Below are 14,559 nucleotides of genomic sequence, written 5' to 3' on the forward strand. Positions count from 1 at the left end.
GTCCGTGGGGCTTATCCGAACTCTTTGCAGCGGACAGGGAACACAGAGCCTTGGTGCCTCCCCCCCCCCCCCCCTAGTATCCCCCCCAGGCAATAATCACCAAAATATTGATCTAATCAGATAGAGACTGTATCCTCTGGGCTGCAAGAGAGACTTAGAATCTCTGCTATGAAAACAGTAAAATAGTCACATTACCGGATGTTAGACGGGGACCTGGAGGGTCGGCCGAGCACAGTGATCGCACAGACAGGTAACTTCCCCCCCACAGATGGACACCACACAAAGATCAGGGTAACACCTTTTATAGGCACTTCTGGTAGTAGAGTGGTACGATACAAGGCGATCAGGACACGAGGATCCTCTCAATTCTAGTCTCTAGTAAGGGAAGGGGGTAGCGGGACAGTCTTGGTACCCACGGGTACTGAGGTGTAACGGTGATAGCTCCCAATCCTCGAGCTCGGTGTTCGGAGGGGTCAGACCGCGGCAGCGCCGGCAGGACCCGAAGAGGTCGTAGGTGGCAACGGGCCGCGGCAGCGCCAGCAGGTCCCAACGAGGATGAAGGTTACAACGGGCCGCGGCAGCGCCAGCAGGTCCCACGAGAATGCAGGTTGCAACGGGCCGCGGCAGCGCCAGCAGGTCCCACGAGGATGAAGGTTACAACGGGCCGCGGCAGCGCCAGCAGGTCCCACGAGGATGAAGGTTGCAGAGGGCCGCGGCAGCGCCAGCAGGTCCCACGAGGATGAAGGTTGCAGAGGGCCGCGGCAGCGCCAGCAGGTCCCACGAGGATGAAGGTTGCAGAGGGCCGCGGCAGCGCCAGCAGGTCCCACGAGGATGAAGGTTGCAGAGGGCCGCGGCAGCGCCAGCAGGCAGGACAATAGTTCACAAGGCCGGGCTGTGGCAGCGCCAGCAGTCCGTCAAGGATGAGTTCGTCGCGGTGTCTCTCGACTCCAGGATACAACTGCCTTCCTGTCCTGGGGCGGCCTCAGTTATAGGTCTGGCGCCCTTTGATGTCCGGGCCCTCGCTCTTGGAGGTCGGGAGGTCTGGGATGAGGGAGTCCAGACACCCAGCAGGGGGGTGGAGCCAGCGCCCGAGGAGGCTGGGGGTGCTCGGCACCTGGCGGGGGAGAGCCATCGACACTTCTTACTCCCATTGACCTGCCAAGTGGTCCGTTCACCTCCTGGGTGGAGGGTGGTGCCGGGATGTCGGGGCCTGGCCAGGCCCAGGGTTGGGGTCGGGCTGAGGCCGCGCGGCCGCGTGGTGCCGTGTCCAAGATGGCGGCTGGGCCGGGCAATGGTGCTGACGGTGGCCCGGGCCCTGTCCTGCGGGGAGGGAGCGAGCCCTTCATGTGGCCTGTCCAACATGCGTCCCCCCCAGCTGAAGGCGGGGAGAGTCACCCATCTTCTTGGGGACTTTCCTCGTCGAGGCGGAAAAAGCGGGACAGGCCATCCGCGTTGGCGTGGTCTTGGCCAGGGCGATGCTCCACAGTGAAGTCCATCCCCTGCAGGGAGATGGACCATCGCAATAGTTTGGGGTTCTCCCCCCGCATCTGCATGAGCCATTGCAGGGGCCGATGATCTGTCTGTACCCGGAAATGGGTTCCGAAGAGGTACGGCCGGAGCTTCTTGAGGGCCCATACCACTGCGAAGGCCTCTCGCTCAATGGTGCTCCAGCGCTGTTCTCGGGGCAGTAGGCATCTGCTGATGAAGGCCACGGGTTGGTCCACTCCTTCGGGGTTCAGTTGGGAGAGGACGGCCCCAATACCATGGTCGGAGGCATCGGTCTGCACGATGAACTCGCGGCTGTAGTCGGGGGCCTGGAGCACCGGAGTGGTGCACATGACGGCCTTCAGCGTCTCGAAGGCCGCGTGACAGTCGGGAGTCCAGTTGACTCGTTTTGGGTTGTTCTTAGACGTGAGTTCCGCGAGGGGCCCCACAATGCTGCCATAGTCCCTCACAAACCACCGGTAGTATCCGGTGAGCCCCAGGAAGGCTCGGACCTCTGTTTGTGTTTCGGGGGGTTGCCAGGACTGGATGGCAGCTACCTTGAGTTGGAGGGGGGCCACCAGACCGCTCCCCACTTGGTGTCCGAGGTAGGTCACGGACCCCTGGCCGATTTGGCACTTGCTGGTCTTTATGGTGAGGCCGGCCTGTTGGAGGGCCTGCAGGACCGCTCTGAGGTGGTGGAGGTGGTCTGCCCAGTGGCGGCTGTATACCGCGATGTCGTCCAGGTAGGCGGCGCTGAATTCTTCAAGGCCCGCCAATACCTGGTTCACCAGTCTTTGAAAGGTGGCTGGAGCGTTCTTCATGCCGAAGGGCATCACTCTGAAATGGTAGTGCCCGTCCGGGGTGGAGAAAGCGGAACGTTCTTGGGCCCTGGGGGTGAGGCCGATCTGCCAGTAGCCCGCTGTCAGGTCAAAGATGCTTAGGTAGCGGGCTGCCCCCATGCGGTCGACTAGTTCATCTGCTCGGGGGATAGGGTGAGCGTCGGTTCGGGTGACCGCGTTCAGCCCCCGATAGTCGATGCAGAATCGGAGCTCCGGCGTGGTGCCCGGTGCCGCGGCCTTGGGGACCAGGACGACCGGGCTGGCCCAGGGACTGTCCGAAGGCTCGATGACCCCGAGGGCGAGCATCTTGGAGACTTCTTCTTGGATGCATGTACGTACCCGATCCGGTACTCGGTACGCCCGGTGTCGGACAGGAGGACTGTCCCCCGTGTCCACGTCGTGCAGGCACCCGGAGGTGACTCCGGGTGCGAGGGAGAACAGGTTTGCGAACGGCAGCAGGAGGGCCCGGCAATCTTGACGCTGCTCTGGGGTCAGGGCCTCGGAGAGTCGGACCCCGTCCACCGAGCCATCTCTTTCCCGAGTCCTCAGTAGGTCAGGGAGGGGCTCGGAGTCTCCTTCTGTGCCACTGTCGGTCGCCATCAGCAGGCTGAGCTCTGAGCGCATGAAGTGGGGTTTGAGCCTGTTGGCGTGGAGGACCCGGAGGGGGTTCCGGGGGGACTCCAGGTCGATGAGATAGGTGACGGGACTCCTGCGCTCGATCACCTTGAAGGGCCCCGTCCATTTGTCTTGCAAGGCACACGGTTCGATGGGGGACATCACCCATACCTGCTGACCCGGTTCAAACTCGATGGAGGAGGCATGTTGGTCGTACCACTTCTTCATGTCCTCTTGACTGGCCTCCAGATTGGCTTTAGCGATCTCCCTGAATTTCCGGGTCTGATTTCGGAGGGTCAGGAGGTATTTGTAGACGTCCGGAGGGGTCTTTAGGGGGGCCATTTCCCATTCCTCCTTCACTAGGCTGAGAGGCCCGCGAACGGGGTGTCCGTACAGGAGTTCGAAGGGGCTGAAGCCGAGGGACTTCTGGGGGACTTCTCGGTAGGCGAAGAGGAGGCACGGTAGTAGCACGTCCCCCTGGCGGCGTAGGGGTTCTTCCAGCCCCATGATCATCCCCTTGAGGGTGCGGTTGAACCGCTCGACCAGTCCGTTCCCCTGGGGGTGATAGGGGGTGGTGAAGCGGTAAGTGACTCCGCACTGCTGCCAGAGGGATTTCATATACTTTGAAATAAAGTTCGTACCCCTGTCGCTGACGACTTCCCGGGGGAAGCCCACTCGAGAGAAGATCCCCATCAAGGCTCGACCCACTACTGGGGCTGTTATAGTACGAAGGGGGACCGCCTCAGGATAGCGGGTGGCGTGGTCCACCAGGACCAGGATGAAGCGATGCCCCTGTGCTGTTCGGGGGTCCAGGGGCCCCACAATGTCTATTCCCACCCTTTCGAACGGGGTGGTCACCACGGGGAATGGTTGTAGGGGTGCCTTGAGTTTGCGGCCGCTCTTCCCGCTGGCCTGGCAGGTCGGGCAGGACCGGCAATGGTTGGAGACGTCATTTCTCATTTTGGGCCAAAAAAAGTGAGTCACCAGGCGGTGGTAGGTCTTGTCTTGGCCCAGGTGCCCGGCCAGGGGGACATCATGGGCTAGGTTCAACAGGAAGTCTCTGAAGTGGAGGGGCACCACCAGCACTCGTCCGGCCCCCAGTTCTGCGATTTTCTGCTCGCTGTACAAGAGATCATTGTCCCAATAAACCCAGTGGGCCCCGGTGGTGTCTCCTTGGCTCTGGGCGAGCGCTTGCTGTCGCAATCCCTCGAGGGAGGGGCAGGTCTTTTGCTCCTGCCGGAATTGTTCCTGGGTGGGCCCCCCTTCTTGACGCCACTGAGCCAGGTCGGGAAGCTCGGGGGGCTGTGTGGACCCCTCTGTGGTGGGGTCCGGGTGGTCGGTCTGGAGGAAGTCTTCTTCTGGAGTGATCGAGGGCGGAGGTGCTGCCCATTCTGGTTCTTCTGGTCTAGGGATGGTGCGGGTGGCCATGGACCGGGTGGTTACGCACGCCCAGTCCGGGAGACCCAACATCCCCAGATGCTCTCTTCTTTCCACAGCGGCCCACGGGGAGCTCTCGAGATCGTTCCCCAGGAGGCAGTCCACGGGGGCATCGTCGCGGACAGTTACTTTCAGCATGCCGGACACTCCTCCCCATTCGAAGGGGACGCAGGCCATCCGACACAGGCTCTCCGAGTTATCTGCCGATCGGACGGGGCAAAGTACGTTTGGTAGGATTTGTTCTGGGGTCACCAGGTGACAACGGACGGCCGTCACACTGGCCCCGGTGTCACGCAGGGCCTCGGCCTTGCGCCCATTGATGCTCACCCATTGGCTGTACTTCCGAGTGTTGGCGGGCAGGGGAGTCAGCGGGACCATGTCTCTTCCTCCCAGGCATGCCAGGGTCATGGCGGCGGGTTCCCACTCGAACTGCTCCGACTCATAGGTCTCCGTGTCTTCGGAGACTTGTTCTTCTCCCAGGGCGGCGGCCGCCATCTGGCGGGGCCCGGGGACCTGGTTCTTCGGGCAGGTCGGGTCACTGGCATAGTGGCCGACTCGCTGGCATCGATGACACGTCACGTTAGCTCGGAACCCCGGGCGCATCGGGGGGTTTCCCCGGCCTGCTGGGGCCGGGGTGGCGTTAGTGGGCGCGGCCGGGACGGCGTCTCGGCCCCGGCCCGGGCCTCCTCCTCCTCCTCGGGGACGATGATGACCTTGGTTGGTTCTGTTCTGCTCATTCGGCCCACTCCGGGCCACTCGGGTGCTCTCCCACCGGTCAGCCTCGGTGGCGAGCTGCCGGGGTTCAGTCAATTTACTGTTGAGGAGGTGCTGCCTGAGCTCGACGAAGCAGTTGTTGGAGAGGTGCTCCCACACAATGAGATTGAAGAGTTGTTCGTAAGTGGTTACGTTGTTACCCTTGATCCACCCCTCGAAGGCTCGGCTGAAATAGTTCACGTATTCCAACCACGTCGTACCTGGGATCCGGGTGCAGTTGCGGAACCTCTGGCGGTACATTTCGGGTGTAAGCCCATATCGACTGAGGAGGGCGGCCTTCATGTGGTCATAGGACGTCATTTGATGGTCCGGAAGCTGCAGCAGGGCATCACGACCCTCGTTGACGAATCTCCCCCATAGACCGGCTCCCCAGTCACTTCGAGCGACCCGGTGGGCGGTCATGGCAATCTCATAGGCCTTGAACCACTGCTGTATGTCGTCGTTCCGGTGATATTCTCGGACCACATCCTTGGGGATGTGGACCTTCTGCTCGGTAGGACCCGGGGAGTGCGGTTGCTCGGGCACCCCTAGGTTTTTGTTCAGTTTGCGTATTTCTATCTCCGCTAGTTTGCACTCGTGCTCGTACGCCAGTCTTTTTTCTTCGAGGTCTCTCTGTCTCTGTTTTTCCTCTCGCTCTTCTCTGAGCCGTAAGTGTTCTAAGTTTATTTTTTGTTCCGCCAGTTTCAATTCTCCGTCTAATCTGAGTCGTGCCAAGTCTAACTCGTGTAATCTATTCTTTTCCCGCTCTTGGATCTCTTCACAGGAAGGGCCTGTTCTCCGTTCTTCCGTCCGGGTGGTGTTGACTTCCGGGGCTGCGGGGTCCCGGGGGGTTGCGGTATTTGTCTCTGTCCAGGCCTCTAGGGCGTTTTTGAAGTCTTCTTTTGTGCTTAGCCCGGTGGTAGCAATACCTAAGTCCATGCAAAATTGTTTGAGCTCTCGGTGGTTGTATTCTTCCAGCTTTTCCATCTGGAACTTCTCCGCCGATCCGCTCTCTTTCCTCGTCATTGTGGTTTTAGTCGTAGGGTGAGTTACTGTCTGTACGGTACGCGTTGGTTCGGATCGCGCCGCTAGCCACCAATGTTAGACGGGGACCTGGAGGGTCGGCCGAGCACAGTGATCGCACAGACAGGTAACTTCCCCCCCACAGATGGACACCACACAAAGATCAGGGTAACACCTTTTATAGGCACTTCTGGTAGTAGAGTGGTACGATACAAGGCGATCAGGACACGATGATCCTCTCAATTCTAGTCTCTAGTAAGGGAAGGGGGTAGCGGGACAGTCTTGGTACCCACGGGTACTGAGGTGTAACGGTGATAGCTCCCAATCCTCGAGCTCGGTGTTCGGAGGGGTCAGACCGCGGCAGCGCCGGCAGGACCCGAAGAGGTCGTAGGTGGCAACGGGCCGCGGCAGCGCCAGCAGGTCCCAACGAGGATGAAGGTTACAACGGGCCGCGGCAGCGCCAGCAGGTCCCACGAGAATGCAGGTTGCAACGGGCCGCGGCAGCGCCAGCAGGTCCCACGAGGATGAAGGTTGCAGAGGGCCGCGGCAGCGCCAGCAGGTCCCACGAGGATGAAGGTTGCAGAGGGCCGCGGCAGCGCCAGCAGGTCCCACGAGGATGAAGGTTGCAGAGGGCCGCGGCAGCGCCAGCAGGTCCCACGAGGATGAAGGTTGCAGAGGGCCGCGGCAGCGCCAGCAGGCAGGACAATAGTTCACAAGGCCGGGCTGTGGCAGCGCCAGCAGTCCGTCAAGGATGAGTTCGTCGCGGTGTCTCTCGACTCCAGGATACAACTGCCTTCCTGTCCTGGGGCGGCCTCAGTTATAGGTCTGGCGCCCTTTGATGTCCGGGCCCTCGCTCTTGGAGGTCGGGAGGTCTGGGATGAGGGAGTCCAGACACCCAGCAGGGGGGTGGAGCCAGCGCCCGAGGAGGCTGGGGGTGCTCGGCACCTGGCGGGGGAGAGCCATCGACACTTCTTACTCCCATTGACCTGCCAAGTGGTCCGTTCACCTCCTGGGTGGAGGGTGGTGCCGGGATGTCGGGGCCTGGCCAGGCCCAGGGTTGGGGTCGGGCTGAGGCCGCGCGGCCGCGTGGTGCCGTGTCCAAGATGGCGGCTGGGCCGGGCAATGGTGCTGACGGTGGCCCGGGCCCTGTCCTGCGGGGAGGGAGCGAGCCCTTCATGTGGCCTGTCCAACACCGGAGTATACCAAGTAGGTCCAGAAGCAGCGGAAAACCTTTCTGGCAGTAAAACGGAAGCTCTGTGATATGCAACTGCAGTACATGCTGCTATATCCAGCCAAACTGAAGGTAATTGCACAAGGCAGGGCCTATTTCTTTGAGATGCGCGCCGCGCCTCCCCCCCCCCGAAGAACAGTGTAACAAAGGACGGGGTGGGGCACTTGGTCTGATGGAAGAATTCGAAATAAAAGGCACCCGGGACAGTCCGCGGACGGGGATCAACCAGATGAACAGAGAATTACGGTGGGCGAGGACGGCACCATGAATCTGAAAACCATCAAGCTGGGTGCCTCCTCCTCACCGAACACTGAATCTGGGCATGACACAGAGGATACCCCGGAAACAATGAACCCGGCGACGTACATAGTCCTTGAAACCATCCTGGAAGCAGCTCCGGCGACAGAAGCTACATGAAAAAGGGGACATTCACACGGGCGCTGTTGGCTGCTCTGACATTTATAATAATTAAAGAATGAAGTGCATGTGGGCCACCCCTTTACTACTGGGGGGGGCAGAATGAGTGTGAACAGCCTGGTTGGGGGGGAGGGAGGGGGGGACGGAGGTGCCTGGAGTGGCAAGAGGGGAAACGACAATCCAAATGTAACACTGAGAGTACTGCAACCTTATTGGGACCCCCGCTGGACTACACTTCCCTTGATGGGCATTTTGAAGGTATAGTGATGGGCGGGCTAGGTCGTGAGGCTGGTTAATTTGGGAAGTTCAGTGGCCCCTGTTGGGCTGCGAGGGAAGCAGCGCACATCCTGGAACAAGCATGGGGAGGGCATTGACGATAGCGCTGTTGCACGTTACTGGTCCTTGGGGGGTGGAGGGAGCATGGCACAGTTTGGTTTGTTTTTTAGTAGTTGTTATATGCAGCACATGGGGAATGTGGATGGAGTGCACAGCTGGTGACTGGAACAACACCAAGATAGATATCGCTATGACAATGGAGGTTAAGTTCCTTAGTTAAGATGTAAGTGGATTGGGTACAAAAGGTAACAGAGTACTCACGTTTCTTAAGCGACACCACGTCTGAGTGTCCTGCTTGCAAGAAACCCACCTGGATGACGTGGGAGCCAATAGGTTGACAAAAAAAAAAATGAAGAGGCCAGATATTTCACTCATCCTATTTTACTAATGCCAGGGGTGTATTGATATGGGTGGCTTTTGGGACGCCGTTTATCTGCAGTACATGAAAGCCGACGTGAACAGCCGATATGTCCTACTCAGGGTGATACTTGACAGACGGGATATCACTATCCTAAATATCTAGGCAGCTGCAACGAGTCCTCAGGGCAGAGGAGATAGCATTAGCGGGAGCACGTGCTGCAGATCTGAACAAACCAGCTGCTGCGCTGGAGTGGGTCGTACGTACACGCATCAGTGACATATGGGAAAGTTGCAGCTGCGCGGCGTGTGTGCGGGCAGGGACTCGGGAGAACACGCGATAGCCCTGCTGCGGTGGTCAGACCGCCCCAAGTAACAGATGCGCCGACGTCCCATGCCGCATTGGGAGCTCGCACACGCCGGAGAATCCTTTGAGCGCTGAAGGGTGAGTGCAGTCAGTTTTTAATCAGTGACTCCCCCCTGACTGAGGTTCCACACAGGGGAGGAGACAGCCGTGCCTGGGAATGGGCTGCGAGATTTAAGCACTCTCAAAGACCGTGCTCTAGCAGCGATAACAACTGAGATGCGCACAGAGGGAGGTTCTGCACCGGGCTACAGAGGAATCCCCACTTGACTCTACATCGAGCTACAGAGAAATTCCCACCTGGCTCCCCACCTGCATCTGAAGCTGTACATTACGGAGGTCCACAATCACTGCTCGGGAGGGAGGAATTGTCTGAGTGTGTTGTCTGGGGACCATCATGCACCTCCTGACGCAGGCATACCACTGCTCTGAATTCTTGGTGTGCCTCCACTCATTGAACATGGATAGCGCCAAGTTTGATCTAGGGCGGCCGAGCACCACAGAGCCTGGCCCACTACACACGGGCTGACTGGGGGCCTACTGTTCTTCACAGCTGCAGAGGAGAAGTTGCAGGAGCGGTGGTGCGGAGTTCGTTGCGTCTGGTACTACCCACGCCACTCACACGGTGATAGTACCTTGGTCCCACGAGACGCGACACACCGGCACGGCCTCCGACAGGCGCACAATGGGGAAACCGGATAAATCTCAGCCAAAAATACATTTTGATCAAGCCAAAAAAACAACAGATTCAGGCACAGCAGAACAATCCTCCACTCAAGCGCCTATGGGGGACGCGTACCCTGCTGTGTCAGTGGCTTTTTAGTCAATGTTCAGGAAGATCCAAGCCACGCTGACTAATATAGATGGGAAGATCGATACCTTGACCTATAGAGTGGATCGTATGTCGAAACGGCTCGCGAAGAGGATAGATATGGCGGAAAGACGGATATCGGATTCAGAAGACGCACAACGCCAAATGGAAACAAAACAAGAAAAGGCCGAGAAAGCACTGGCTGCTATCATGGCGAAATCAGAAGATTTAGAGGTGAGATCCCGCCATAACAACTTACGCGTCATGGGTGAAGCGGAAACAACAAACACTGGAAACATGGAGCGCTACTTTGAAAATTTACTAGTGACCCTTTTTGGCAAAGACACGTTCTCGGATGTCTTCATCATTGAAAGAGCACACAGATCACTTGCCCCGCCGTCTCTGCCGGGGGCCAGACCGCGTCCGATCATTGCAAAACTTTTGAACTATAGAGATCGGGATGCAGCGCTTCGAAAAGCCAGGGAGCTGGAAACCTTAACACATGATGGATGAACATTTCCATATACCCGGATTTCATGCAAAAAGTCCAAGAGGCGCAGAAAATGTTTTTAGCAGTCAAGAAATCACAGAGGGACCAGAATATTCAATACGCGATGCTCTACCCAGCACGGCTTCGGATCACTGATGGGGAAAAAAAACAAGATCTAAAATGACCCTAAGGACATCCTTACATTTTTGCAGCTGAAGGGCGCTCCAGTACAGCGTAGAAAATCAACGAGGGGCACGTAGTAGGAGCAAGGACACACTTCAGATGTTGAATGATTGACAAACCCCCCTCGACCCTTGGACAGTACTGGGACATTGCAGCTTGTCTTCAGCCGATGACGAGCTGCATGGACACAGATAAGTAAACGTCACAAACACACGTCATGACGTATGGTTCCTGAAATGTAACCTGGCTTTTTAATCAATAACTGCGTTTCTTTCCGCACCTACTGCTTGTTGCTATTTCTCAGCCCGGGAAACCCTTTCGGGTAGCTGTCGCCCTTTATAAGCCCAATAAATAAATAAATGTACATGCGCATGATGTAGAGCTTTTCTTGGTGCTGTGGTCTGCATTTTTGATAAGTGGTTTCTTCACAGAGGTCAGAGGGCTGCGAGGTTGAACTTAGATGATTAAGCGACCCCCCATGTGACTATGTCACAGGGGTTTCCGGCGGGTGTCTCACGCCTCCATGGGTGCACCACATTATCTTTTTGTTTCTAATTGGGTTTGTTTGAAGAGTAGGAAGGGGGGTTCTAGAGTTTGTTTGTGGGATGGCTTTAGCAATTTGGGGCTGCTGAAGTGGGTGGGGGAGGCGAATGGCAAGGTTCAAAAGCTGGGTTTATTAATGTGATTGAATTACCAGAGACGCTTGAACTCACATTGATCGCATTCTTTGACCTTGGCAGCAGGACACCGACACAATTACACTTAACGCCTCATGATGACTATGGGTGAGAAATATAATTGTGACATGGCATGTCAGAGGGCTTAATACTCCCCAAAAAATCAAACATTTGTTCGTCTACTTAGACCACCACAGCGTACAGATCGCCCTCCTGCAGAAGATGCATCGGAGTATGTCCACTGAGGACGCCTACCCCGATGTACCCAACCTAAGTCTAGTACTAGGGAAGAAGTAAGTATTGTGTAGCATGGGTTTTAGTATCTTTTGCCAAGAATCTATCCAAGATTTCTCTTAGTGTCTAATCAGCGCCGTACCTTGGTTTTAGAAGGACGGAGGTCAGGTATCTCTCTGTCTCGGGACTCGATTTCCCAACACCCCGCAAGGGGAGCTTGGAAACACTGGAGCTGGATTTCTCTGCAAGAGAAAAGACAGCGTCTCTCTCAGTGCGTCAGCTGGAGGGTCGGCTTCCTTCGGCACTTGCTGTAGCAAGCTGTGTCGGGCAAGTAGATAGTCGAACTGCTCCGCACCACCGTGTGTTTGCCTCGGCAAGTGTGGGTATATTTATACCTTGAAAGTGCCGAGTTTGACGTAAGGTTGGACATAATAACGTCATCAAAGAATGGCAGTTCTTTGAAAACTCCATGAGTTCTTAGATAGATCAATATTCAAGCAAGGGGAAGTTCCTGACTGCTGAAGGCGAGTCTTTCCAAGAAATCGTTGTGGCTTTTAGGAACTAGTGGAAGTATCCATGTCTGTATTTGGATTGTATGGGCTATGTTTAAATATGGTTATGATTTCTATGGCTATATTAGGGCAAGGTGATTTATACCTTTATAAGGGCATAATCAGGAAAATTACACTAGGGTCCTAAAATCCTATTTAACAGTACAGCTAAGGAGGGTATGCATTCTACACCTGCACACAATAGCTGGTCCTGATTGGACTACTGGCTACTCAGTGAGAGGGCCAATGACTGGGTTACGGATGTCACGATCCACCCACGCACATTGTCGGATCATAATCCGGTGCTGCTCGACTTTAAACATGCAACTAATGTACATTGCCCATACATATGGCGCTTCCGTGCGCATGCTCTTTTGGATAAGCTGTATAATAATACTGTCAGGGAAGGCATCAAACAATATTTTGCTGTAGACACGGGTACGGTGGACAGTGCATCCACACTGTGGGAAGCTTTCAAAGTGAGTATTAGAGGGGTTTGAATCAGCACCACAGCGGATATTCTTAAAGATGTTCGAGGCCAACTAACACAGGCCGAGCACTAACTAACAGGTTGAGAACGGTAATACACAGACAATCCCTGTCCTGAAATCCTAGCCCGTATACATGAACAAAAAAGGAAATACGACTCACTGGCAGAATCGGAGATCCGCTACATTGCACGCAGACATGTGGCGCGAGCCTATGGGGAGGGAGGGCGCCCTGCCTAATGGTATTGGCATTGTTTCACATGCCAATACATATATTTTTATATGAGATACTCAGACACTGTATAAAAAAAGGTTGCAATATGAACAGAAAAGACAAATTGATATCACAGTCAACAATATTGTTGTGTCTTTTAGCAATAAAACCACATTTTAAAAAGCTCCAACCGTCCCACTAAATTTTCACTTTTAGGGGGAAAAAAAGGTGAACTCCCACTTGGCATGAGAGTCGAGGATCAAAAGGGAGAAGGAATACAAAAGGGGAAAGTAGAGGGATCCGGGCGGAGTTACAGTCTCGGACGTGTAAAAGGCGCACATATTTGGTCAGTTTTGTGAGACCTTAAACACGACAGAGGAAGGGAGGGACAGAGCCAAGCTGGATCCCTGGAGGAGGTCACAGAGAGTCACTGGGAGCCCCCCACAGAGGAGGGGTTCAGGGAGCACCGGGGACCCTTCAGCTTCAGACAGGCCCGGCCCAGAGGGGCGACTGCGCAGCTCTGACTGGACATTGAGCTCTGAGCTCACTGCAAGATTAGTGTCCATTTTAAACATACGGCGGTCTCTGCGGGGGGGAGGGGGTGTCACTGACCCAGGACTCTCTCAACCCTGGGGGGAGGGCTGTATTGGAAGAGTCTGGCTCGGCCGCCATGAACGCCCCCCCCCAAAGGTTGATGGAGTCTGCCCCCACCCCACCCCACCCCCGGTCTCCCAACACCGGCGTCAGTCGCGTGCCTGGGGTCGGTTGGTGACGTCGGCCTCGTGCACCTCTCCTCTCTGGGGTCAGCTGGTGACGTCGGCCTCGTGCACCTCTCCTCTCTGGGGTCAGTTGGTGACGTCGGCCTCGTGCACCCCTCGTCTCTGGGGTCAGCGGTTCACAGCTGGCCTTCGGTGCTCCGCTTCTTCCGGGTTCTTCTCTTCCGCGTTCTCGTGACGTGCGGGTTGTTCTGCTGTTTTATAGGTCCCTGGGTCGTGACGCGATGTCCAGGCACGCAGCTGTGAGGGTCAGCGCGCGCGTCACGCGCTCAGTGCTTCCTTCCCATGCCGCCCCCCCGCCCCTCCCTCTCGCTGCGCCCCTCCCCCCCCCGCACTGAAGGGTCTTCTGCCCCCCTCCCCCCATGAGAGACACATCGACCGCCCAGGGTCACAGGAGGCTGCGGCGCCGAGATTCAAACTCCAGAGCGGCCGCACCGAGCCTGACCCCCCCCCCCGGCCTGCAGGGGGGGAGACACTCCTGTCTGCCGAGGATCACCGCCTGACACGCTGAGCTCCGGTCAGCGCCCCCCCTCCCTTGGTCTCTGCGGCCCCCACTGACTGCTCGGCATCCCAGAAGCCCCCTCTCCCCCCTCATGGGCGCTGCCTCTCCCCCCTGCCGCCCCCTGCCGCTCCCTGCACTGCCTCCATGTCAGGCGCGGGCTCTGCGGACCCTCATCCGCTGCTGTCTGCGCCGCTCTCGGTCCTCTCCAGTCTCTGCGCCGGGGTCTGTCTGAGGGCTTTGGATGCACATTGAACACCCCCCCCCCCGCAGCAGTGACATGTTTTAAAGCGGGCTGCATGTAGGGGCTGAGATGCCGCCTTCGTCCTGGCAGTCATGGAGTTAGATGTGAGTGCGGGGTCCTGTGGTGGCCTCTTTCCTGCACGGCTGGCTCTTTTCGCCTGCTTGGGCGTGGAGCAACCACTGACTATGGCCACCACTTACTGCAGGGTTTGTCAAGGTGGTGACATTTACACATTGGTTATTTCATGCGATTTTATAGGGCGCAAAGTACTTTACCCGAAGGTGTCAGTGCGCTTTTCAAAAAGGACTAGTTATGTGACATAGACTTCAGAGTACAGGGGTTACATCTAAGCGACAAGCTCAAAAGCTCAAATAAAATTATGAATGATAGTCAGCAAAATATTTTAACACATATACCCGTTGTTGGTTACACATTTACAAGTTGCAAATTAATTCAAGCATAAGATACTAGCATGCCATGTGTATGTATCCTCTCTGGAACGGACTTGAGGGGAGTTTTAACCGTTACTAAGTTT

General features: G+C 56.6%; 1 protein-coding gene across 2 annotated transcripts in view; it reads right to left on the reverse strand.

Annotated features, from left to right (window-relative positions):
* LOC144806194 (uncharacterized) overlaps positions 1 to 13,463 on the reverse strand; it is a 29,464-nt gene extending 16,001 nt beyond the window's left edge. Inside the window, exon 1 of one of the 2 annotated variants that reach the window (XM_078672610.1) lies at positions 13,261 to 13,463. The gene's annotated coding sequence lies outside the window, so the exon portion shown is untranslated. Of the gene's footprint in view, positions 1 to 13,243 lie in introns of both variants that reach the window. The other variant, XM_078672609.1, reaches the window with a different exon arrangement.
* Positions 13,464 to 14,559: the final 1,096 nt, after the last annotated feature.

Source organism: Lissotriton helveticus, assembly GCF_964261635.1.
Source record: "Lissotriton helveticus chromosome 1_1 unlocalized genomic scaffold, aLisHel1.1 SUPER_1_unloc_52, whole genome shotgun sequence".
Taxonomy (NCBI): Eukaryota; Metazoa; Chordata; class Amphibia; order Caudata; family Salamandridae; genus Lissotriton; species Lissotriton helveticus.